The 26,395-nt window shown below is 47.7% G+C and overlaps 1 protein-coding gene across 3 annotated transcripts in view; it reads left to right on the top strand.

Annotated features, from left to right (window-relative positions):
* Nucleotides 1–26,395, top strand: part of LOC124074258 (zinc fingers and homeoboxes protein 2-like) — an 82,987-nt gene that overhangs the window by 7,833 nt on the left and 48,759 nt on the right. For all 3 annotated transcript variants that reach the window (XR_006845828.1, XM_046416949.1, XM_046416951.1), the window contains one exon: nt 16,283–16,435. The gene's annotated coding sequence lies outside the window, so the exon portion shown is untranslated. The remainder of the gene's footprint in view (nt 1–16,282; nt 16,436–26,395) is intronic.

The raw sequence follows: 26,395 nt of genomic DNA, 5'->3' as shown, positions 1-26,395 counted from the left end.
AAATGTCTGCCAACATCACGAGGAGGCAGGTGTGAAGACTTCGAGGACGTTTTCCTCACTGACTTAGACAAAGAGGGAGCGCGTGCCCCACACATTACCACATCCAGATGATGTCACAGCACCCAGATGATGTCACAGCACTCAGTGATGTCACAAAAAAGTCCTCTGACGGTAGAGGAGGCTGGAAATAAAAATACCAGTCAGAGGACGGGACGAGGAGGCAGAGGAGTACCCCCCCTTAATCTGTATCAGCCAATCAAATCATCTCTGACCGTCTGCACTTGGACTGTGTGAGGCCTTTACCTGAAGTGGGTGGAGCTTAAACCAGATCAGGACTAATACAGAGCTGAAATTGCTATGAATTGATTTTGAAATAATCAATATTTTTTCTTCATCGTGAGTACAGACACTGACTCGTGTCACTCAGATGGTACTCGCTCTCGTTTGGCTGTGCTGGATACTCGCTCAGCTGGGGGGTCCATCGTGTATTTTTAAAACCTGCTTGAACAAAGACTGGCGGCCGTGTTAGTCCGGCTCCTACGGCTGAACGAGGCCTCAGGGCAGCCAGGACCAGCACTGTCCCCTGACTCTGAACAAAACCCTGCTGCTGCCGAGGCCACCACCACACCGAGCGTGCAGAACGTGATACTCCCTGACGGAGGCTCACTCATCTCCAATGAAAGAATCTGTTTCAGACGCAGACGCCGAAGACGTTCCTCTGCTCACCAAGCTGTCCCGCTCTGCCTTTTGGGAAGGGACTAAAATAATATCAGGAGGGAATGAAAACCGATGCCGCAGTTCCACAATCGATCGCGTAACCCGATCGGTTTGCATCTAAGTACGTCAGAGCGGCCCTGAGTGGTCCGTCGACAGAACTGGATTAAATGTGAATGTGCTGCGGTCAGAGAGCTGCTGGTTTGAATCCCCGAGCCAGCAGGAGAATCAGCGGAGATGGTGAGCGATCGCATCCCAACTGCCAGAACATGATACCTACTCGCAAATGTGTGTGTGTGTGTGTGAGGACTGCTGGAGGTCACTGCTGGTCTTCGTTACAACTTCATCATTCTGCTGAAGTTCCCATGAGCAAACTACAGAGCTTCCAGGTCTGAGGTCAATGCATCCAGCAGGGGGTCTGACTGTGTGTGAGCGTATGAGAAAATGAGTCGGCTTCTCAGCTGATTTCTGAGCTCAGTAATCAGTTTCCTGATGGGTTTATGGTCTCAGCTGCTGGTTTCAAGTCTTCTTCACTACAGCTTGATGTTCATGTTGTAAATTATGTCCCACAAAGCAGGGGACGCGTGCCCTCAGGTTCTCAGTCTGATCCAATCAGGATGTCCTCGTCCGCCCTCTTGTCCAAATATGAGCACTTCTGGCTCCAAAACGTGAAGATGGTGAGTGGCAGATCACCCTGTCAGTCCTGCCACAGATACCCACTAAGCCCATTTACGGTTCAGCATCATATTTTACCTGTTGGAATCACAGCTCTGAACAGGTGTGTCGCACGCCTCAGCGTCTCTGACCAGAATGATGCGTTTACAGTCAGCGTGTGAGTCTGTTCTGTACAGTTGTGATAACTGAGATGAACTGAGCCAGTGTTTACTGTCGAGGTAGAGGAGTGTGTGACTATTGTGGATGTTTTGTTAAACAGCCGTCTGCATTTCACTTCCATTTATTTTTGATGAAAAGCATCTTTTGGTGAGTTTGAATGTCGTTAATACAAAGTGATGATTACAGGAGCAGGAGCCGGCTCTTTGTCTGACTGTGTCGAGCTGCGTTTGAAAGCAGCAGGGCACAGTATTTTTCTTTTTCCAGCGTCCACCCCGCAGAGCTGTAGCGTACGCAGGTCGGTGTGCTGCCAGTATTTGTCATAGTGACCTCTTTCTGTGTCTGCAGAGCTGCTGTTACAGAAATGTGAACAGACGGACTCTGGGTGTGTGCAGAGAGTCGAGCCCCTGCTGTTTGCTACCTAACATCCACATTAATATTTCACACAGAGTTTGTGCACATTCAGAGTGGGAGAGTGTGGATGAGAAGCAATTAAAGCACACAGGTTTTCAGTTATGTCCATCAAAGGAAGTGAATGCTCTTCAAAATAAGAGCATAAGAGCAAGCAGGAGTGTTTTCTTCATTTAAAACGTTTTCCTCAAGTTTGTTAGGTTTCTCTGCCCAAAAAGAAGTCTTTACTGCCTCATGTTACTCCTTTTGAATTGTATTTTAAATACACTATATAGACACAAGTATTGGGACACCTGACCTTCACACCAACAGGGACTTTAATGACGTCTCATTGTAAACACTCAGACAGCTTTGCAGCTCTAACAGCTTCCACTCTTCTGTGAAGGCTTTCCACAACATGTTGGAGTGTTTCTGTGGGAATTTGTGCCCATTCATGCAGTAGAGCATTTGTGAGGTCACACACTGATGTTGGACCAAAAGGCCTGGCTCACAATCTCCGTTCCAGTTCATCCCAAAGGTGTTGGATGGGGTTGAGGTCAGGGCTCTGTGTGGGCCAGTCAAGTTCTTCCACACCAAACTCATCCAACCATGTCTTTATGGAGCTTTGCTTTGTGCACTGGGGCACAGTCATGCTGGAATAGAAAAGGGCCTTCAACAAACTGTTGCCACAAAGTTGGAAGCATAGCATTGTCCAAAATGTCTTGGTATGCTGAAGCATTCAGATTTCCCTTCACTGGAAGTCAGGGGCCGAGCCCAAACCCTGAGAGACAGGCCCTGTCCTAATACTTTTGTCTATATGGTGTATTTTTAGCTGGCATTTTTGATTCTATTCATAATATATACAGTGCGGACAGAACAGGAAAAGTCGAGCTTTAAAGAACTTAAACAATGTGGTATTTTTAACCACTTTTGCTGCTTTTTTTGTTATTTTTATTCCTTCTCTGCTTCATTAGACAGTGTATATACAGTGGAAAGGATACAGGAAAGATGGAAGAGGAAGCAAAATGTAAACTTGGAAAGAAAACTAGTCCAACACAAACCCAGCGGCGTTTTCTACCTTTTGTTCCTGCCCTGTCTGTGGCGTGTGTGCTCCAGCCGGACTGCACACTGAGACTCTGGGAGGTCGAAACCCGGGCAAAGAGCAGCCAAACTCGGGCTTGTTAGTTTCCCACTGAACTTTTTAATGTGGGAGAAAATTCCATGTTTTGGTGAAGAGTAGACAAGGCGTAAACCACGGGGACTATTTTTAGGCGTCGGCGGCAGAGGACTTGCGCCATCCTGCCATTTTTGTGCCTGACTCATCACCATGACAGGAAGTGAACCGCCGTCCTTCTGCACCAGGCACAGCAGCAGATGGTTTTCCAAATTCAGCAGCCACTCTTTGTTCTTTTGCTAGCCAAATCGATTTGATGGAGCTCTTTTTTGTTTTGAGTTTTCTCCAAAGCATGTGAGTTGTTGGCTTCTCACCAAACTGAACCGGTTTGGCTGGTGACATCATTTCCTGCTCGGCACAGTTTATTAAACTGCATCAAAATAAAGTTGCTGAGTACACCCTCAGTCAAACCTTAATGTCTTTGTTGAGTTGCAGCGTCGTGTTTTAGTTGTTGTTTTAAATGTAGATTCCACATGTGACACTAATGAGAGCTAATTAATCATCTATAAAATGTCAAAAAACTATCGAATATTGTTGTCGCAGTTTCCCAAAGTCCAAAGTGTCTTGAAATCGCTTCTTTTGTCCAAGCAACAGTTCAGAACCCAAAGACTCTTTGTTTCTATCAGAAGGGACATTTAAGACGGCAGATGTTTGACATTTTGCCTGAGAAATGACAGAAGCGATTAGTGAATTATTAAGAAACGTAACCACAGCAGTAAACGAGGCCGTTCACACTGATGTTTCTGTTTCTGGGGCTGGAAACACCTTCTTCTTGTCTTTGTCTTGCAGTTTCAGAGATCCGAGCAGGTCTGACTGAGGCCTCTTCCCCGTCTGCGACCTGTTTCTGAAACCTGACTTTTCTTCCTCGGTTTGTCCCGGTCCTCCCCTCCTCCTCTTCCTCCCGTCTCCTCGGGACTGAAATGACCTTCCCGCTGCAGCCAGAGGAGCACAGCCGCTCTGAAAACCCATCTGCTCGAGATGTACCTCACGTCCTCGTCTTCTTCCTCCTCAGTCATCCTCCCTTCTCCAGTTTCCTTCCCTCTCTCCTCCGTCCTGCAGTCCAAACAGAAACCCTCCTCTCCTCAGCTCTGAGGGCCTCCAACCTTCACCTCCATTTGCGTGCTGCCTTTAAGGCCTGAAAGTGTGTGTTTTCTTTGTCCTTCCTGACTTTAAAAAATAGCTGTTAGTGTGTGTGGAGGTTCATGTGAGTCGGGATGTGGCGGCACACAGCGTTTGCAGTTCAGTTTCAGGACCGCAGTCCGGTACGCGTGAAGGCATCTCGACTCACCTGAGTGTCTCCAGGTGTTTTGTCGAACCGCATCCAACTTTATCAGCGAAGTTTTGATGCAGGTGGTGGTTTTGCTAAAGTCTGATTTTTAAGAAATGGTTTTCTCCTGAATCTGTTTCACGGATGTGCAGGCTTTCCGTGTGCCGACGGCTCAGCAGTTTTAAGCGGCCGACATGTCAGCTTGTTTGTTGGGATTTTGAAGACGTGTGTTTGCTGCTTTAGCCATAACCCCCCTCTCTGAGTCCGTGTGTCTGTCCCGAGGCCAGTGGGACGACTCCCGCCCGTCTCAGGTGTTCCTCCGCCGCTTTAAAATCAGTGGAAAGTTTGAACTGAGGTTTGATTGATTTATAAAATGGAAAGTTGCAACCAAACTGATCATTAATGCTCAGCTGTGTGAGGATTTCTGCAAGGCGGACTTTCAAAGGCCTTGAAAACGTCCTTGAGGAGTTTGATGTTTCTGTGGATGTGAATGTTGGATGTGATGGTGGGAGTCGTGTCCTTCTCTGATGCCACTCTGCCCGCTGATTCGTTTCTCCGCCTGGCTACCTTTCCCTGAGGTTTTCAGACATGCATGTTCGTGCCCTCCACCCTCCTCCTCCTCCTCCACCCTCCTCCTTGTCCTCCCCCTCCTCCACCCTGCTCCTCCTCCTTACTTTCCCACAGTTCCCTGCTTCACCTATTGAACCCAGTCACCAGCCCAGGAATGAGCAGGGAGAACGGCAGGAATGTGGCTCCCAGTCCGAGCCAAAAACACAAAACAAGGAAGGCAGAACTCGAACGCCCCGCCTCCTGGGAGCCAGAGCCGCGTTCTCATTGGCTGACTGCTGTAGGCTGACCACCGTCTCTCTCTCTCCTTATTGGCTGCTTCTTCGTCTTTACTCCCTGCTGCTCTCTGGCCTATCAGAGCGCTCTCCTGCTGTTAAAGTGCGTGTGTGTGTGTGTGTGTGTGTGTGTGTGTGTGTCATCATTCTGATGCCTACCGACAGCACCGTCTTGAGTCCTGCCTGGTTTCACCAACAACACTGAGGGATAATTAATGTGAAGCTCAGGACATTGTTCTGCATTAGCTCTTGTTAGCTTCTGTGCAGACATGTTTAAGCTGTCACACATACACACACACACACACACACACACACACAGTAATGTCGCCGCGTCACTGCCGCGTCATAGAAAGGTAGTGTTAAAGTAAACGAGGCAGGAAACGTGGTCGTTGCGATGCTTTGTGTCCCTGCCGTGCTATAGGCCGACTCTCCACACAGCTATTATTAGACTGCACTCCATCCTACAGGGGACAACCACGAAGACAAGGCAGGACACTCGGCTGTGGCATCTGGGACGCTGGCTCATGACACAATGCAGAGACTCTTCGGACGAATCGGTCGTTTGTAACCGTGATGAGAGGAGGTCAAAGGTCAGAGGGAGGCAGCCGATGAACTTTTCCCGTTAAAATCCAATTTGGTTATCACGTGAAAACATAAATTACAGAAAGGTTTTTTGTAACTCGGCAACAGGATCCCTGAGGCACTGAGGAGGATATAAAGGCTTGGACAGGAATCAGATAGTCCATAAACGTCCTAATGGAAACCATCTGGGAGGCGAGTGTCACGTTTTGTGCACATCTAAAAATGTGTTGAGAATATCAGCAAAGCAAACACGCAGTTTGTCCTTAATACTGTGAGCTTCAGGTGATTATACACCAATGAAAACATTATTATGAATATCATGAAAAGCTCACTGCAACTGAGCATGTGCAACTGTCAACAGAGATGGGAAGGAAACGAGATGTCTCACCCTTTAGCTGAACCCATCACCTTTTCCACAACACAGTGATGTGTCTCATTCACAGAGCTGTCGTTTAAAACTTTTAAACTTCTGTCTTTTGGCAAAGTCTCACTGGAAAGGAGTCTCATCTGTATTGTGTTTACCAGGATTTAATGCACACGACGACCTCAGTGTATGACAGACTCCAGCAGTCGTCCGCGACGAGCTCGTAACTGAGCTGGAGGTCGGTGCTCCGTGAGACGAAGCTCCCCGTCAGTCCTCCTGTTTCTCACTGGAGATCCTTCATGCATGTCAGTGTACTGCTGACTTCCATTTCACCAGATTCCAGACAGACGCGGATGTAAACTGCAACCTGCCTGGCTGGTGGAGGCAAACAGCCGCGAGGCAGCGATTCTCGTTTAGTCTAGAAAAGCCATGTAAATCATGTTAATATTTGTCTCTTGACTATAAAATGTGGTTGTAAAAAAAAAAAAAAAAGACTGTGGTTGCTTCTGGAAACCAACTTGTGCACGCTGGTGCAATCAGAACCAGTATGACACGTCGTTTTCATCGCAAACCTGCACGCCAATAGCAAATTTCCACTTTGAGCTTTATGAAACTGTGGAGGAAAGACTCCACCTTCCGTCTCTCCATCCTCCCGTCGGTGCTCGCAGTAATCCAGCGGATCGCCTGTCGCATCCGTCCGGCTGCAGTGGAAGCAGAGCGCAGACTGATGGAGGCCGACGGTCCTGCTGCTGATGGTTTCATGTGTTTTAGCTTATTAATTTCTCCAGCTTAATGTGTTGATGATTAAATGGTGTGAAAACATTACACGTTCTGTGCTTGAACAGACACTCTTTGCCTTCCCTCAGCGCCAGGAGGCATTTTGTCAGAGGAGGCGGCACTTGCACTATATTCATTAATGGTATTTATTTTACTAATGTAATTTGGAGAAACAAGCTGTTGAAATGGCGAGAAGTCGGCGGACTTGGAAGCAGACTGCAGGGCCCGGTTAGGCTGCAGGCTGGAGGCTTTCTGGTGAGGGGAGAGGTATTTGGTTGGAGCCTGGCTCTTCCACTCATCTGCATCTTATTTGAATTTCCTGCTTGCATAATTCCTTGGTTAATGGGGAACTGCTCGGCACAGCCACAGCTGTTTCGCCTTTCCTGCCTGGCAAGAACGCCGCTCACATGGCGAGAGAAGTGAGACGGGGGGAGACGGGGGAGGAAAAATGTCGAGAAAGAAAAAAAAAATCTGCAAGTCATGTGGCGCAAAAATACAGTACAAACAATGTGTGATCCCCCTGAGGACGCAGGAAGAGGAACAGATCACCCACCCGATCCCGGCTTCACTCCCCACACGCCCCCACCCTGCCTCTGCATGTGCGCACAGCACCACACCCCCTTCACCAGAGCCACACTGAGCATGTGCACAGATAGTGTTGAGTCCTCCGCCACCTCCTCCCCCTCCCCCTCCCCCTCCTCACCCAGTCCTCAGCTCTGCCATGCTCGTCCTGTAATTGGCTGGTAACACATTGCACCAGGCGGACTTCAACCGGCAGCATTAGCCTGTTTGCACGTTCACAGCCCTATTAGAGGCCGTTTGTTGGCTCCTCATTGAACCCGAGCTGCAGTCTCTTTAATCATTTGGAAATGAAAAAAGGGGGAACATGTGGGAATGTGTGGCGGTGACGCTGACAGCTGATTAACTCGGAGGCAGTTTGTCCTGCAGAAGGTCTAAAGGCACCACGTTCGAGTTATTCTGCTGCGACGCTCGCCTCAGTGGTTCAGCGGTTCATTTTCTGTGCGTGATGTGTGTTTCCTGTCAGACGAGGGTCAGTGGTGCAGTCTGTGGTCCTGTCTGTAGGAACGTCTTCTTCTTCATCTTTAAATGAGCCTGACGACGTGCAGGTTTTGCATTTGAGCCCATTTTTACTGCACATCAGTTGTGAGGCTTCAACAGGGCGGTTTTCACAGGAAGTTAGAATCTTTTTATAGTCAGTCAGTTGTGTGATTTATCAGCCCAAATGTCAACGTGCTCTGCGTTCGGCTTCTTTCCACTGGGTCCCATGCAAAGAAAAATCTGAGTTTTTGAACACAGACGAGGGTCATGGAAAGTGTTTGAATTGAAATGTTTTCTCAAAGAGCAGAACTTGAAGTTCTTTCGATATTTTTCATTTCTTCATGAAGTCGAATAATGTGGCTGACTGCAAGCAAAGCGAGAAACGTCAAGCGGCCTTTCGGCGCCGCCACGTGAGACGTTTGTGTTGAAGGCTGCTCGTTGTCATTAGAAACGTTCACACTGTTGTAACAGCAGTTAACTTCGATTTGTATCTCGAATGTTTAAGAAGGTGTTTGAATCCTTTTCTCTTCCTTACAAACTGAATATCCTTGGATTCTGGATGTTCCCTCAAACTGTGATGGATATTCTCTGTTAAATTATTGACTAAACTATTTAGAAATGAACCAAAACAATAACGAATACATTAGCTGATCTGAAACCAGCGTCGTCGTGGTTAAACCTGCATTAATTCGTGTTTTATTGGCCACTTTGGGGCAGCAGAAACGAGCTGCACACACTTTGATGTTTATGAGGCTGATGTGATGAACTTTGCGGCTGAGGACCAAAATGACGGTGATGGTCACGTGATCACTGCTGCTGATGGGATCTGCTGTGTCTCAAACAAACTGCCGCCTGAACCGCTGACTCTTACAGGAAGTGTTTGCGTTCAGTGTCGCACAGGAAGTGCAGATGTGATGTGAGGGCTCTGTTTAAAGACACGCCGCCTGATTTTGCGGCCGCGGAGGTTTTCAGCCTGTTGTGGTGTGGCTGGCTGATTTGGCTCGGTTATGAGCGCGGTCAGCGGTGGGAGCTGCCGCTGGTGATTATGGTACTTTAAAACTCTTAACGGCTGATTGCTGCAATTTGCATTGAAAAATCCTGCTCCTTCTCTGAGTCTTAACTGAGTCAAAAGGTCGCACACAAACACTTGTGTTTGGATTCATTGTGACGTACACTTTGACAGGATGTGATTATCTGCAGACCTCGTCTGAGTGTCGTCACATGGCGTTGCCCTCAGTGTCTGAGTAATCCGGTGACGGTTGTCTGCCATGAGCAAACCAGCAAGGCTGTCGGTTGTTGTCCTTCTCCCAAAAAGAAGACGGAATCTTTTTAAGCTCCTCTCGTGGACGTTTCGAAATAAAGAACTTTATTATATCTTTGCTGTGTGATGAACAGAAACAGGATGTTGACAGCACAGCAAAATTAAAACTGAACTCTGATCAGCATCCAGGAACGCCTTATTTATGGGGACAAAGTGCAAGTCGTCACACCATAAATCATTAAATATTTATACATGTAATACTTAAAGGTTAGGCTGAGGTTAGGATTAGGCACGTAATGTTTATTGTTATGGGCAGGTGGTAGTTAAGCCTCCAGGAAATGAATGGAGGTCTTTGTAATGTCCTCAAAAGTGATGGAAACATGACTCTGTGTGTGTGTGTGTGTGTGTGTGTGTGTGTGTGTGTGTGTGTGTGTGTGTGTGTGAGGGAATGAGCTTGTGCACACTTGCACAGCCATAATACAATCAATGAAATCTTATGAGATGTTTTTACTCTTCCTTTCATTTTTTTACTCTGTGTGTGTGTGTGTGTGTGTGTGTGTGTGTGTGTGTGTGTGTGTGTGTGTGTGATGTTCCCAGATCAGTCACAGCTGTCGTGTCTGTTTTTATTACTTTCTCAGCAGGTGGGGGAGACTTTTCTGTTTTTCCCGTCTTTATTCACGCTCGTCGTCTCGCGGTCTGTTATTAGCTGGTCATCCTGACATATTGAGTCCTCACCAACACGAGCGTCCTGGTTTCCTGCACCAATACCCGGGCCGGACACGTAATGAAACGTGGGCTGTCTTTGTTGCCCGGCGGCGCCTGTTGTTGTGGTGAAGGACGTCGCGTTTCGTTTACGTTTGTTGATCTTCACATGATCTGCATTCATGTGAAGCAAAGCTGCGCTGATGTTTCCAAAGATGAGATTTTCCCTCCATTTTACGTGTTTGATTTAAGTCATAAGGTGTCACGCAGTGGAGGAAGTAAAATGGACAAAGGAAATAATTGTGAGTCTTCATGAACTGAGTTTTGTTTGCTTCAGAGTTTTGGAGAAATAATTCAAAATGTCAGTTTAAGTTTTTATTTTAACTTAAAGTGCTGTTATGTCTTCGGTTTTTTCTGATGCTTTCATTCCAGATTTAAACACGACTCTGCGAGACTCTTCATGTCGGGCGGCGGCGGCGTATCTTACGGTTTATGAACCCTGCAGTATTAATGTTTATGTGCCTGAAATGTGACGTGAACAATATTGCAAGGTGTTGACATATTTAGGAATGAAGAAATGAATCTTTTATTTCTGTGTCATGTGCTCAGCCTGCATGGGCTTGCAACACACCGGAAGTTCATACAAGCCGGGACCGGCGTGCGGCGTGCAGCAAACGCCAGAGACGGAGCATCTGCGAGTGCACTAAAACTCATAGATCACTTCCTGTGTCACAGTCAGTCCAGGTCAAGTCTCGAGTCTCCTGTGGTTGGAACGTCAGATGTCACATTTTCTTCATGTTAATGTTAATGTGTTTTTAGAAAGAGTCTCAAGTTGAGTCCGAGTCACAACCTCAAGTCCTCGTCTCTGGTGTGCAGTACTTGAAACACCTGAATAAATACCAGGTAAACTTCCCACCTTTCCAGGCCTTTGAGACAACCTCAAACACGTCAAAATGAAAATGTTGGCTCACGAGCACATACGAATATATGAAGAATACTTCAGGGCTTAGCTGAGTCCCAGCATTTACACCATGAATGTACAGCAGCTGGCTCGGGGACATGCTGGACATGTTGTGACAGAGGAAAGAGTTTCATACCACAACAAAGGCCACATACTCTGCGGTCGGGTGCTTTTCTGGTTTTGCCAGTCGGGTGTTTGAGCTCCAGCTGGTTTGACTTCTTCCAAACCAACTGAAGTGGAATTTGGCAGGTGTAGGAGGAGCGAGGCAGCAGCTCGTTAGCATGAGCTCGGTTAGCTCGCCGCCACACGGTGCGGCCTGTCCGTGTTCAGGTGTGATGTAGAAGTCTGTCGAAGGGACAGGTACAGGAAGTCCCTCCTGCCACATGCCATCACACTGTACAATAACAGCTGAACTCTGCTCATAACATACAGTCACTACACACTTTATATGTTTTACACTCTCGCTTCACTGCACCTCACATTCTGCTTTATTTTGCACAACATTACACTGCTTATTTGTTGTATATACACTTTTTATATTGCTTTGTATGTTGCTATTTTTAACACTGCACTGTAATTTTTCCAGCCTGGGATCAATAAAGTATATCTATCTATCTATCTATCTATCTATGTACAAAATCGAAGCCAGAATATCCCGACAGGAGTGCCACCATCTTGTTCTGGTGAGGCCATTTGGAGCCAGAGTCTGTGTAGTAGTGATTGGGCGGGTGGTGTATGAGCTAGACAGCAGCCAGCCACCAGGGGGCGATCCAGATGTTGCCTGATGAGCTGATGTCATCTTTACAAACGTTCACTGAAGTGTACACATGAGCTTCTTTATCTGAGGTGAAAGGCAGCTGCTGTGTTGTTGTGGAGGTTTCTAAAGTCCGGTTTGCAGGTGGAGGTCAGCCCTGAGGCCTGAGCAGCAGACTCTCGAACAGGAAGAGCTGACACACACAGTTTCCCTTCAGGAGGGAGCGTGGAGTCCTTCACCTGAACAGCTGACTGGACGCTCGTCTCTGTCTCTGGTCTCACGATCTGATCTGTCTTCTGGATTCGGAGCTCGTTGTCTCTCTGCACGGCTGCCGTTTGGACTCCGCTAACGAGTTGTCATTGAGCCAAAGACAAACGAGCAGATTTTCACTTCCGTAAGGTTTCATTCTTGGCACATTGAATTTTGTGTAAGCTGAAAGGTAAAATAATGGGCTTTTGTGATAAACATTTTTAACTAAGTGGTACAATGTGTAAAAATATCACATCTGAATGAAGAACATTAAGTGCTAATCCTGCACAGCTGTTAAGACGGTTTGTCGTGTCGGGTGGCTTTTCATAATGTCTAAATGAGCTCTACAAACCTGTTTAGTCGAATGCATCTGGTGTTTGATTTTAAAGGTAAATCAGTTTCTCCAAAACACCCAGCGGCTCATCTGGTCGGCTTTTGGCACGGCTGTGTCTGAACGCCATCTTTAGCCATTAGCTGGTGGCTAATGGCCAGCTGTTGGTCAGAATTAATGGGTGGAAAAACCAGCCAAACTAGCTGAGATTAAAAGTTCATTTAAGACCTTTGACCACCACATCCATTTAGTGCTTTGGATCTTAACAGCGGATGGAGTTTGCCCATGAAAAATGAACTTTAAATCTCAACTTTAAATAAACAAATCCTTAAAGTTCTTTTTTTTTTTTAAATTAAAAAAAAAAAAAAAAAGGAAACTTCATCCACAATTCATGACTGCCAGGCCGACTCCATCAGTCGAGGAAGCTTGTGTGATTCCTTTGTTTGGTCTAAAACCAAACCAGAATTTAAAAAACAAAAAACCCCACACAGAAGGACAAAGCAAAAAAACAATCACTGAATTATTGGCACGCTTCTCGTTCTCTCCTGGTTTGGTCTCCACCAACTTCTCCAAAAACTTCTGGAAGCAGAAACAGAAAACTCAGGACCTCCAACTCGGAGTCTGAGCTTAGGAGTCCTGCAGTCCCAGACCTGCAGCCTTCAGATCCGTTCAGCTGACCGTCTCTGTAAACCAGGATCCCTCCCGTCATCGCCCTGATGATTTAATTCAGGTTAGGATGAAACGATGCAGGCAGACAGGCAGACAGGCAGACAGGCAGACAGGCAGACAGACACCCTCTCACTACTGCCACTTAAGAAGAAAACCCACAAAGCTAATTAATTAGGGCCCACTGGCTCATTTGCATGTTTTGTAAGCACTAATTAAGATATGCAAAATATCCAGATGAGCGCCGCAGCCTAAATATATTTAAAGCGGCTTGTCGGCGCCGAGGTATGGACGGGAAAATCGATCGAGGCCACGTCCTTCGCTGCCGCATTAATCTGAGGCTGTCCTGCGTCAGAGGCAGGAAGTGCAGGACATACAGGGATTTGTCTCGGTGACTTTGGCGCTTAAATATTAATACAGCATGTGGTGACAGAGAGCAGGGACAGCCGGACCTCACGCACGATGCATAAGGACAGCAGGACCTGGAACACACAGTTCAGTCCATCCAGACAAGAGGACACGCAGCCACAGCTGTGCACATTTGTTCTCTTTCAGGCCATCAAAACAACATTTGAACCAGAGCGAATAAATCAGGGTTTCTGGTCAAAGAATCCTGAACTTTCCTTCAGAATGTCTGATCCATAACGAGGACTGGCTTTTGTCTGTGATAATGGACTTCTTCATTCAAATCAGATTTGTCCCTTTTACTCCCCTCCGTCCACATCCTGCCTCTCCCGCGTGGGTCGGACCGGGCAGCAGGCGTCACAGGGTCTTCCCCTGTCCCCCTTCTCCTCCTGGGGGGTCCTGAGGCGTTCACAGAGTACGTGAAAAGATTTGAGGCCGCTTTGTGATGGGTTTAACCCCCCAGCAGGAGCAAGTAAGCACATATGGCCAGCAGCACGAGAGGCCGGAGACCGACGGCTGGTCACGCTCTCCGCACGGCCGTGAACCGCACACGCTCACTGTGGGTTTTGTCTGTGATGGTTGTGTGGTGATGATCACCTCTGGGCCTGGGGAGCGCTGAGAGGCTGCACGCACACACACACACACACACACACACGCACACACACACACACACACATGCACGGCGAGGCCCGGCGTGGAGCTGGTGAGGATCGGGTTGGTGATGGATGGAGGATGAGGTCAGTCCTGAGGGGGATCCAGACTCTCTGGAAAAGACCTGTTGTTCTCCCTCCCACTGCCTCCCTGTGTGTGTGTGTCTCCCCGCTGAGCTCCAGTCCTCTGATGATCTCATCCACTCGCTCACACACACACACACACACACACACACACGCTCATCACATCCTGGGGAAAACACTGCTGCTGGTGATTCCCTCTTAAAGGAGCTCCGTCGTGGTTGCAGGCTGATCACTGACCTAAATAACTTCTCCGGGCTGCAGTCAGCCGTTATTTTATTATCGATTCATCTGTTGATTATTTTCACTATTAATCCAAGTAAAATGTGAGAAAAAGCTCATCGCAGGTTCCCAGAGTCCAAAGTGACGCCTTCAGATGTCTTCTTCTCTCCGAGCCACAGTCCAAAACCCAAAGACCTTTCGCTTACTGACAGAGAAAAGCAGCAACCAGCAGGTGTTTGATGTTTTGGCCTAAAAGCCATTGAAACGGTCAGAATTGTTGTCTGTTCATTTTCTCCTTTGATCGACCGATCGTCTCCTTGCTGGAGCTCTAGTGGTCGAAGGCATTTCCTTTTGACTGTGTTGTGTTTGAACAGGTGAGGAGGTCCTGCGTCCGATTGGCTCGACGTGTGACTGTGGTGAATAATGGCTGCGAGCTCCGCACACTCAGACAGGAAGGAAGCACTGACTCCTGGACGAAAGTGTTCGCTGAAGACTCATGCTTGACAGTGATGCAGGGGTTTTCCGCTGGTTTTAGCTTGTGTCATTGCTTCCTTTTAAGATCGGGTTTCACGTTGAATCGTGTGAGCTCTGATGACTCATACACTCTGCTGGCAGGTTTGACTTTCAAAATAAAACGCTTGACTTTTCTGTAGTTTTTAATGTTGTCTTGTTGGATGAATGATGGTTTTTAAAAGAGCCACACAGCAGAAAACACTGCTAAACTGTGGTGTGTGTGTGTGTGTGTGTGTGTGTGTGTGTGTGTCCTCTAAAGTGAGACGTTGCCTTAAGTTAAGGTTAAAGTTGAGGATTAATTGAATTTGATGGAAAACTGAGCACAGCACTAAAATGTGTATACAAAGGAGTCACGCACACACACACACACACACACACACACACACACATACACACATACACTCTCTTTGAATACAGTCAGTGTTTGAGACAAAGTGATTTTAAGAGACTCTGGTCGATTGGGATGATCAGCCACGTGACGTTGGTTCCAGCAGGACTGAGTCCTCGTATCAGTCCTGTGAGCTGGTCTTAGAGCCTCAGAGCCTCAGAGCCTCAGAGCTCACACTGGACGTCGGTTTGTCCTCCTGATGCTCTGAGGGACACTAACACGATACAGGACTCGTCTCCTGCCATCCTACAGACCATGATTCCTCTTCTTTAAACAGTGAACCAACTGTGGGCGGTTTGTGATGTGATCCGCTGACTGTATGTCGTCCTTTGCTTGTGAGCAGATCAGCAGCAGTTTCTCCTGGACTTTTCTCTTTTTAATGCTCTTCCTCTCAGCTGCTCCTCTTCTCTTTCTCCTCTGCTGTCCGTCTTTGGCAGAGATCAGCCCGTCAGGTTCAGACCAGGCGCTGTAGTTTCCCCTGTGATTTCCACACTCACATCATGACTCCATGTTTGAATGTGGTCTAGTGTCTGTCAGTGTCTTTTTGTCCGCTGTCCTGACGACGCCTACGTGAAAAGCAGAACGGAGCGTCTTTTAATGCTCTTCCTCTCAGCTGATCGTTCATCTGCACGTCTCACTGCTGCCAGTCGAGTCTTAAAGCCGTGACTCCTCATTTGGGCTGAAATAATTTCACGTAATGCGACACATTCTGCAGGTGAACAGAAGCCAGTGTGGACTTTGGGCTTGACACGGGACATGAACGTCCTCCACCTCAGCGTCCTCCATGTGTGGACTTTCTCGCTCTTTATTATCTGTCTGTCTCGTTGTCTCACTCTCTGGATTTCTGTCTCACTCTCTCTCGCGCGCTCTCTCCCTTCTCCCTTCATTTTGGCACACGTTGCCACGGTAACTACTGCCTCTCTTTTTTGGCCAAGTTGTAGTTGTGCAGTTTTTAAGGCCCGTACTCGCTTCCACCGCTCCTTCTTTTACACACACACACACACACACACACACGCAGTCATCCTCAGCATCAACACCTCGACGCACTCACACACACTCTCACACACTCTTCCACTGACATCGCCCTCTGTGCTTTCAGATTCCACAGGAGATTACCCAGAGTGCCGCTGGCCTGAGGACCATCCAGAAGGGACAGAGACGAGAGGGAGAACGAGGACGACGCACCGTGATTGGACGAGGTGACTGGGCCCTTCCCCCCTCAAGTGAAGCCCCTCCCCTCTGAGGAAGTGCAGTGAGTAGCAGCTTTTATCTTGTCCTTTGCTTATCGGGCTTTTACTTTGAAACATCAGCACATCCTGTTTGGCTGCCCGGTTGTGTTCAGGTTTAATGAAATGTAAAAGCAACACGACACCTCAGGGTTGTTTGTCAGCTGGTGCAGGATGGAGGAACTGTGGGGGGAGCGGGAGGAGGTCGGCGTCCACGTGTTGCTCTGTAAGTCTGCCATTTTGTCTGCGGCGTCGGGGCAGCGTTCACCTCCAGCTGCCTTTTGCAGTGACCCGACTCTGTCATGTAAATGTGCATTTTTCAGCTAATAAAAATGGCTGACATGAAGAAGGAGCTCCTGGCCGTGCAGCGGCGTTGGCGTGCTGACTCGTAGTGGGTGTTGGTAGCTGCTGTAAGCTGTAGGCGTGTGTTCAGGCTTCTTGGGTAAACGAGCTGAGTGGATGGAAAACCATCAGTCATCGGTGCTGACTGAAGCACAGTCCAGGTGTCAGCAGCTGTTGTGTATGTCGCACCCCACAGGTAGTCACCTGCGGTCGTTCGTCAGGTGAAAATGCTCCAGCCCACCAGGTGTGACAGTTCGCTGCTTCTCTCTGCTCTGTCACTGTGAGATACCTGAAAAGATAAAATGTGTGATTTGATCTTAACATCGTGACCCATTCAGCTTTGAGATCCTGCTCCGTCCTCTTTCTTGGAGTTAACTCAGTTAAAATTGTTCTTAAGCTCAGTGCCGGCGTTAATTATCCTGCTCGTTAGGTCGATGGCTCGTAAAGCCGGCCGGGCAGACCCGAGCAGCTTGGATAAACACAGCAGGACGTGAGGTGTTACCACACTGAAATGTGAAAGCGCAGCACCAGTCTGAGTTTGAATTGGATTCAGACGTTTGTGGGCTTAACGTCGGAGCGCGGAGAGACGGAAGCACGGGACGTCCTAACATCACTTGGTCTCTTTGTCTCCCTCCCGTATTCAGACGTGTACCACGTGGCCCAGCTGGGGGGGCAAACTGTCAGGAAGCCTCCACTGTGAAGCAGACTGAGTGGAAATCCCAGAGATTTGTTCAGAGCGATGAGGAAACCCAGGAGGAGAAACCAGATCCTCAGCCAAGAAAAGAAACACTCCTGTCAGCTTTAATTTACCTATAGATAAAAAGACCTCCCCGCTGAGCCTGCGTATACATCATTAAAGAAACAAACAGTTCGGTTGAAAGGAGGTTTCACCGGGACCTGAAACAGAGAGCTCCAGCTCGTCTTTGTTTGTGCTTTACAGTAACGTCTCCGCTGGTGTCGGGTGCAGTCGCTTCTCTGTTGGAAGGGAAAAGAGAAACCTAAGAGCTGAAACCAAACCGAGCCTTCAGCGTCCTTCAGGCCCTCCGAAGGTGGGAAAACGAGGACTAAAAACACAATATGGCAAAATTCAAGGCCCTCGGAGGAATTTGCTCGTCCTGAATCCAGTGGGTGGATTTTTCAGATTCTGGACAAAATGGGGGTGCTTTTCTCCTCCTTTCAAGTCCACATCCTTCAGCAGTTAAATTCCTGTTTTTTCAGATGTGCTTGTGTTTTCAGAACTCACATTGGCTCTGTTAAATGAAAATTGGCTGCTTTTGCAGTGTTTCAGTGATCAACAAGCCTTTCATTTGATGCAGTCTCTTTGTTTACGATGTGAAGGAAACCCCTCAGGGCTTTTGTCTGTCCAAGGTGGAAACACAACGTTTGCTGTGGAAAATGTCAAGACTTGTGGCTGCACGGCAGACAAAATCAACAATTTTGGTTTCACATTTTCGTCATGCCAAAATTTGTTAATTTTCTTTTAAGAAAATCACAAAAAGATGTTCTAATATTTATATGAATGGGAGCTTGCGCTGTAGCCTCCAACTTTGACCAATTTTGAAAGATTTTAATGGTTTTGTGCTTCATGCAGCGAACTCTGAGTGCTGTAAAGGAAATTAAAAGACTCCACTGTGGACATGAATGGGTTAAAGACTAAACACGAGCTCCTGAAAATGTAAAATTGGTGTTTCAACATGTTGAAATTGTGCTGTTGAGAGAGGATGAGACTTGGAGTGGGAATCACACCTGGAGGGCTGAGACACTTTCAGATGAGAAGGCCGAGACACCTTTTTGTATAGAAAGTGGCTCCTGGAAAAAAGTCAGGGAGGCACTTTTGAAAGATGTGACATTTCATTTCCAAAATTCAAAACGCAGGTCCGGGGTTCTGCAGATTGGCTCTTGTAGTGTTAAAAAGTGTAACCGAAGTGACGGAGAATTGAAAGAGCGGGAGGCAGAATCACATTCTGAGAGCGAAATCTCAAGCGACCCAACGGCAGGAAGAACAAAACGAGCAGTCGACTTAAGAGAAGAGCGAAGGTCATTCAGGACTCGGGGAACAGAACAGAGCAGCAGACCTCAGACTACATGTACAGAATGTGACATGGTTTTTGAATGCTCCCTCAGCTGGAGCCGACGCGCTCAGTGCTGACCCTGTGGCGAACCCCGCGGCGCTGAACTAAACCCACTTTGTAGTCCGAGCTGCCGCGGAGGCTGCTGCTCCGTTGAACGATTGTGTAATGTGGAACAGAACTCATCTGGGGACTGTTCAGCAAGGTCTGTTTCAGTAGAGGCTCAGCAGTTTGTGTTCACCACATCTGGAACGTCATGGAGCTCCAGTGCAGGATACGTCCATCGCAACCTTTTGTTTTTCTTCCCGATAAAGAGTCCTGAACAAGCTCATTGGTTGGATGATACTGAGCTTCAGGTGATTGTGGCTGGACTATGTGGCAAAGCTCTCAGTCAGTCACTACATACACTCTGTGGACAAAAGTATTGGGCCACTTGACCATCACACCAACAGGGACTTTGATGGGAAGCATAGCATTGTCCAAAATGTCTTGGTATGCTGAAGCATTAAGATTTCCCTTCACTGGAAGTCAGGGGCCGAGCCCAAACCCTGAGGAACAGGTCCATGTCACACCTGAATTCGGTAATAAAGAGGTGTGTCCCAATACTTTTGTCTACATACTGTATGGTATATGAGTCTGGACACACAAGGATGGAACCTGATGGGGTCTGGCGGCCTGCAACCACGAGGTGGTGATTCTAGAAATGTGGGCGTTTCCTGTCGTCCATTCGGAGTAAATGAGGGACTTGAGTTTGCATCTCTTTTGCGTTACCTTCTTATCAGGTCCATCGAAAGCCTCTTTAACTCACACTGCTGTTGTGCACCATTGGATGATTTTGCATCCTTTGTGCTGTTCCTGCTCTAAATGAAATTCCTCCAGATGACAGCTGATTGGGTGACATCAGGTGACATCATTTGACGCTCCTGCCATTCGACACAGTTACACAGTTAGCTGACTTCTGACCTGTTGGAGTGTTAAATTTGTGTAAATATTTTACTGAAAAGCAGCAACATATTCTTGCTAAAAGCAGACACTGTTGAATCTCTGAACCCATCGGTAACTTTTGCCACCTTTCCTCGTACGTGCGATCTTTCCACCGCAGCGCCAGCACCAAACCACAGTCACCGGTCTGCGGGGGCTCGCTGGTGCAGAAAACCTGACCACCCAGAGCCGAAATACGCCAGCGTTTGGCTGCGGTCCAGTCATCTTTTTTCAGCGTTTTGCTGGGCTCCAGCCAGCCCGCAGGCCGCTGCCAGCCCCGCCGGGTGCTCGGGAAGGTTTATTTTCCCGGCCCTTCTGCTTTATTGAATGGGCCCTGTGAAGCTCAAGGGCTGCAGCACCAAGCTAACACTGCCAAGGTGATGGGTGCAGTTTGCACACGGGTCAGCGCTGCTAAAAATATTTGCATCAAAAGGTGCTGTGAAGCAGCTCGAGTGAAAGCAGACTGCTGGGTGTAATTCGGTGGGGTTTTTTATCCTCCTCTTAGTTACACAGAAATGTCCTCGGCCGATTTCGCGACCCTGAGGACTTTGATCGCAAAGCTGCTGTGGCTGCTGTCTGCTTACCTGGACAGCTTTATCACCACTGCACGTGTGGCAGCTGAGTCCTGGCTGCGAGCTGTTCACCTGCTGTGACTGAGAGTATCAGTCTTAATTATAACACTGAACTGCACATCCACATCGAAATGCTTGAGTGCTGCTGCTACATCTCATTATTAATTGTGGAAAACAAAGACTGCACGATTAGCGTGATGTCCCTCTCTGATCATACTGTTGTTAATAAAAATCGCCATCTGTTACCTCCAAATGCTGCTGCTTCAGTCTTAAATCCGAGCGGCGGCGGCGTTATTGTTGTCGCAGGAAGCGAGAGGTGGATCTGAACCGGCGGTGGGGGTGTGAGGAGCGGTGCAGGTACGTTACGGGGGCTGAAGGGATCTCCACAACGGCTGGTGGAGGTATCGACTACGTGGGAGAGGATGACTCACACACACACACACACACCTGTGGAGGAGGTGTGTGTGTGTGTGTGGGCAGTCAGCTCGCCGCTCGCCGCTCTCTCTCTCTCTTGCTGTAGTATGAAATGGTGGCCTCGCTGCTGCTGAACTTTTCCCTCTTAGTGTGTTTTTCTGCCGTGTTCTCCACCAACACACCTGCGGCGGCGCCGCTGCAGGAGACGGGAGACGTTTTACTCGGTGATTCACTTGTTTTGCTCGGTGCTCGTGTGTGATTCCAGCTCTTCATCTGAGGTCTTGGGTGTTGAGTTTTTAAACTTTCAGGCGCTTCTTCTTCTTCTTCTTCCCTCTGCTGTGAAATGTTGTGTGGTTGTGGGTGAGTTGAGAAATGTGTCATCTAAAATCTGTGTCCAGATCCAACCTCCCCCCTCCTCCCCGGTTGTTCTTTCTTTTGCAAAGTTCTGTCCAGATCCTGAATTCCTGCAAATGTGCACAAATTAACACCATGAGAGCGCAGTCCGACACATTAGAAGTGTTTGTCGGTCCATCGCACAGAGCGCTGATTTAACTCCTCTGACAGCTGATGCTGATGAAGTATTAACTCCTCTCGTGGTTAAAGGTTGACGTTCCTCGTGTACCGTGTTAGAGGAGAAGCCTCTCACAGTCATCGCCCTCAGGTTAAATGGGCGTGGTTAAACATGGCTAAATGCAACGACCTTAAAAATCACAAGCGCTCTGCTCGGAGTCCGTCACAGTTACAATACAGTCACAAAGAGCAAATGTCGCTCAAATTTCAACAGCATGTCGATAAAGTTGGTAAAAGAAAAATGACAGGAGCCTTTTCACTGAGATAAACAGATGGTGACCAGAAGTGACCATATTTGGACAAGAGGGCGGAGCTGAGGAGGACATGCTGATTGGATGTGACTGAGGACCTGCCGTGTCAGTTAAATGAACTCTGCACGGAGGATCGTGAAGCTTCTCATCAACACCGTGAATTAGCTTTCCTCAGTTCGCCGGCCGCATCTGAAAATCTGTGGACTCGAGGCCTCCAGAGGCTTGAAGCGGCTCCTCGTGGGCTTCTCCCTGGCTCCCGGACACTTAAGAGCCCGTCTGTAAGAGATGAGGAGGTCAGGACTGAAGCCGCAGTGAAGCACTTTACTTCCAGACTCAGTTTTTGGGATTTTTAATACCCCCTCCCCCTCCATTTGGCAAAAGCAGCTCAGTAACGCTGGAGTTTATCCAGCATCACATAATTGAGGCCATGGTGAAGTCAAGTGTTTTCAGAGTAATGAGTGTTAGACTGTTTTAGACTGGAAGGTAGATCCGCCTCACAGCTCCCCCCAGTCGCCCACCCACCCATCCACCCACGCATTTGTTCAATTTTGCTAAGTGCCACTCAAGAGATATTCCTCAAAATTAAAAAAATAAAAAATTCTAAAATTGATTTTTTTGGGGGGAGGGGGCTATAAAGGTGCAGATTTTACATGTTTTTAAGGCTGAAGTGACAGCAGAAATGGAGATTTTAAAGGTAACTAATCCAGTTACAGTTGAAGGAAGTGTGGTTGGAAACAAGCTAATTGCAGCAGAAGAAAGCACCCAGCGTTTAGCCCCTAATGATCAACAGAGTGTTCGGATTTTAGATGCGCTTGTCTGAAATTACACGAACCCGCGGCTCAAGTTCGGTTGGAAATTGACGGATCATTTTAGACGTTAGGAGAAAGAAGTTGGACGGCGACTTTTCAGGAAGGTAACTTTGGTTTCACAAGTGGGACAGACAAAGTGAAGGAATCAGAGCGACTGCAGTCACGTGAATGAAACGTGTTGTGCTTTCCAAATGTTTGCTGTTAAAGGGGCGTTCCGCTGATTTTCTGCCTCCTCATAGTGTGGCTCTGTAGGTGTTGTTTTGACGTGAGCTCGACACCTGAAACAGAAGGTCTGCACTGTAAACTGTTGGCTTAGCAGAAGATGCTGTTGAGTTGCATTCTGGGAGAAGTAGGACCGAATGGAAATCTCTGCCTCTTTATTTTTTAAAATCTGTCTCTCACACAGGCCCCCGACGTCCCTCTTTATTTCATTAGCTTGTTCTGGCTGAACACCTGGTGGCACAGGATGACGCAGTAATGGGAAGTATTTTGTGGATTTTTATTCCTTTTCAGAGAGTCAGCATAAGAGAGAAGACAGGAAGTGGGGAGAGAGAGAGAGAGAAAGTCAAGGCATGATGTGCAACCAAAACTGGACTCTGACATGACACGGTCCCGCCTGAGCGCCTGAGCTCACAGGCCTCAGAGGCGCCCCAGAAGAGAACATGAACATTTTCGCTTTGTTAATACTGTGGCTGCGTGTTATTTCGAGAGTCCACAGTAGGGAGATGGCAGGAAATGAGGGAAGACAAAGATGGGAACGACATGCGAGTCCCAAGTCGTACTCAAACATGTGGATGCCGCGATCAGAAGCCCAGAGGCCACCAGAGCATCGGCGTTTTAACTGCCAAAACATGCAGAGAGAGCTGGGCTCACCGTGTCAGGCCTCCCAGGCTGCATGAAGCTCCAGCAGCTGAAATGAAATCAAACCCGAGCTGTAAAAAGACTGTGAGTTCACCTGTAGTGACTGTGGCATTTATCAGGAAAAACAAAACCTCGTGGTGAGATTCAGCTTGGCTCGGTGCTGGTGGACCTGGACTCGGCTGTTTTGGTCACAGCGCAGGTCACGTGTCACGGCGGAGCGCGTGTTTGGAAAAACGTGTGAAGATTTGTTAGCCACGCCGACTGAGCGAGGAAGAGAAGCTTTGGTGCGGGTATGAATGAAAACTGATTTTAATGTGGCTCAGGTGTTGAAAAGTGCAGTGAGAGTGTTTGGTTTCACAGAGCTGAGATCAGATTTCTGCTGCTCGGAGGTGGTACGCTGCGATACTTCACTGATATCAAACAGTCCGCCCAGTGAAGGCCAATTGGAGATAGACTGCTGGGAAATTTCTAAAATTACTATTCCAAATTTACAAGGTGGAGCGCTGCCACTGTTAGACAGTTTAGGGAGAGCCGCGGTGCGTAAACCGTTTAGTTCGCCTCCCGCTGTGATGCAATCTGTTACGAGCATCAGTCAAATCACCCTCTCTGTTAGTGGATAAGAAAACACAGCCGTCAGCCAAGTCGGTAAACTCGGTAAACATTATGGAGGATTCCCCGACCTGCATCCACGCTGCACGCCGAGCTGCAGCGGCAGCAGGCAGCACGCACACACCTTCACGTCCACATTCAGGGATTTAAGAGGAATTAAATGTGGTCATTAGAGATTTTATTTTTCACCCTGTGATGGGAGGCTTCTTGTCTCGTTATGTTCACTTAGATGAATCCAGAACAGAGTTTCAAGCACAATCTGTTTCCTGTCTGCTTTACTGAACACAGAGCAGCTTTATGTCCCCAAATATTCAATTTCCTGGTGTCCTTTTTTTCATATTCTGCCAGTTTATGGTTTCATAATAACTGCAGTAGATGGCAGGAATGTGTTCAGAATGGGTGGGTGACGATTTAAAGGAAATCCTGCCACAAATGAGTGAAGAAACATGAGAAATACGGACGCTTGCAGGCACAGGATCACTGAGTGGTTTGAGTATGAAAAGGCTCGTCTTTTTAAATTTCCATTGCAGAGAACCACAACATCTTGGAGTAGAAAATAACTTTTCCTCCGTCACTGTGATTGGTTGTTGCCCCATAAGAAGCCACGTTAAAATGTCAGTAACTAATTCATCGATAATGAAAGCGGTTGTTTGTTAAAGTCGGACTCTGGTCGCCACGCTGAGCGTCGCGCTGCTTCTGCAGACATGTCTGACATCACTGAGACGGCGTCCATGTTTTCCACACTGTTGTCAGGTTGTCGTCATTTTGCTGCGTGTCTCTTGAGGGTCTGTGCACGGTGGTGGCTTTGGCTTTGCGAGGCTCTGCAGACCGTCAGTCCGTCTGTTGTTCCGCCCGCCGCTTTGGTCCAGACTGGAACTTCTTACGTTCATGGTCTCCAAAGGTCCCTGACTTCCATCCAGTGCCGTCGTCAGGTCCGACGTTGAATTTCTCCAACACTGTGATGGTTTCTGAGATGCACGGTAAACCGAAACCCTCCCGGCTCTTCGCGCTTTGTGCAGAATTCTGCCTCTGCCTGTCCAATGAAGGTCTGCTTCATAGCAGTCAAATTTATCTTTGTGAAACCCGAGACGTTCCACTGAGAGTCCGGGATCGCGGGTGAAGGGTTGAGGATGTCGAGGACAGGAAGGAAGAGATGGGAGAAGGAGAGAAGGACTCGTCAGGTTAAAGCCCAACACTCGGACGATCTGCAGGATTTCCCCAACAATCCCCCGATGACGGAGGAGGTGTAACAGAGATGCAGCCATGAAATCTGTCGTGTGTCAGAGCAGCTTTGCTTGATTTTTCTTGTAATAATTTTTGTCTGTCGTGCATGAGTGCGATGCTCTCCTCCTGATGCCAGTTCGCTGTTTTCAAAGCCGTGTTAATATTTTTTTTCTGTCGTATAATCATATGAAGATTGGAGCTTTTTTTGGGCCGACCCCCCTCCTGCTCGCTCGGTTTTCCTCTCGGAGCCTGAAACAACATGAGTGTAATGAGCAGAGGGAAGTGGGACTCGGGCCTCAGCTCCATCTGTACAATATTATCCTTGTTGATTCCTCTTTGTGAGCTTGATTTCTGAGAGTCTATTTTGCATTAGCTCTGCATGAATTTTTTTTGTCCACAAAAATCCTCCTCAAGGGTCGAAAGAACAGAAACAGCCGGACCTGGACCAAGTCTTTGTGTGTGTGCCTGAAGCAGAAATCCACCCTGAACCGTTACACAACAGCTGGCAGCGAGCTTCACGTGTTTGGGTCCTCTCAGCTCTTTGACGTGTTTTTATTCTTTCCGTGGATGATCACTCAAACCTTTTAGATGTGTAGGATTTCAAACAGGGCGTCAGAATGAATCGGAGAGGTTTGGGAGATGTTTTCCTTATACTTTGGTCACGTAGCATCATAATTACATTAAATGTTCGCCCCGTTTAGATGATTTTATTTCAGTATTTTTGTGCTGCTGCTGTTGTGTTCAGACGGCTTTTAACACGTCAGAACTTTGGCTTCTTTCCTTAAATGGAAACTGCAGAAGAATGCAGAAGGTCCATGTGCACATCCGGTTTATTAATGGCCAAAAAAAACCATTTCAGCAGTGATTTAGGCTGAACATGTGCTTTTTTAAACATGTTACCATAGTAACCATACGGTGACCAGAAGCTAACACAAACACATAAGAGACTGAGCTTAAAGCTGCAGGGTGAATCATACACAATGTGGTCAAAAGTATGTGGCCACAGTCACAAGAGAGACTTTCATGTTCACCATTTTGAAGGAAAATGACGTAAAAGTTCTGCCTTTATCAATTATCACCCGTCATTTTAATTTTCAAAAACACCTCAAACACGGGCACATTTAATGTACAGAACGAACTTGAACTGCGTTTGAATTCTCTGCCAGGCGTCAGTTCTTCTGGGTCGCTGAGGTTAAGCTAAGTTTGTGCTGTGGGCAGAAATGCTTCCCTCACAGACTTCAGGCACTCGTCACCGCAGTGATGAAAGGGATCCTGGGAAATGTA

The sequence above is a fragment of the Scatophagus argus genome, chromosome 17 (genome assembly GCF_020382885.2).
Source record: "Scatophagus argus isolate fScaArg1 chromosome 17, fScaArg1.pri, whole genome shotgun sequence".
Taxonomy (NCBI): Eukaryota; Metazoa; Chordata; class Actinopteri; family Scatophagidae; genus Scatophagus; species Scatophagus argus.
This window is presented reverse-complemented; position numbering and strand designations above follow the sequence as displayed.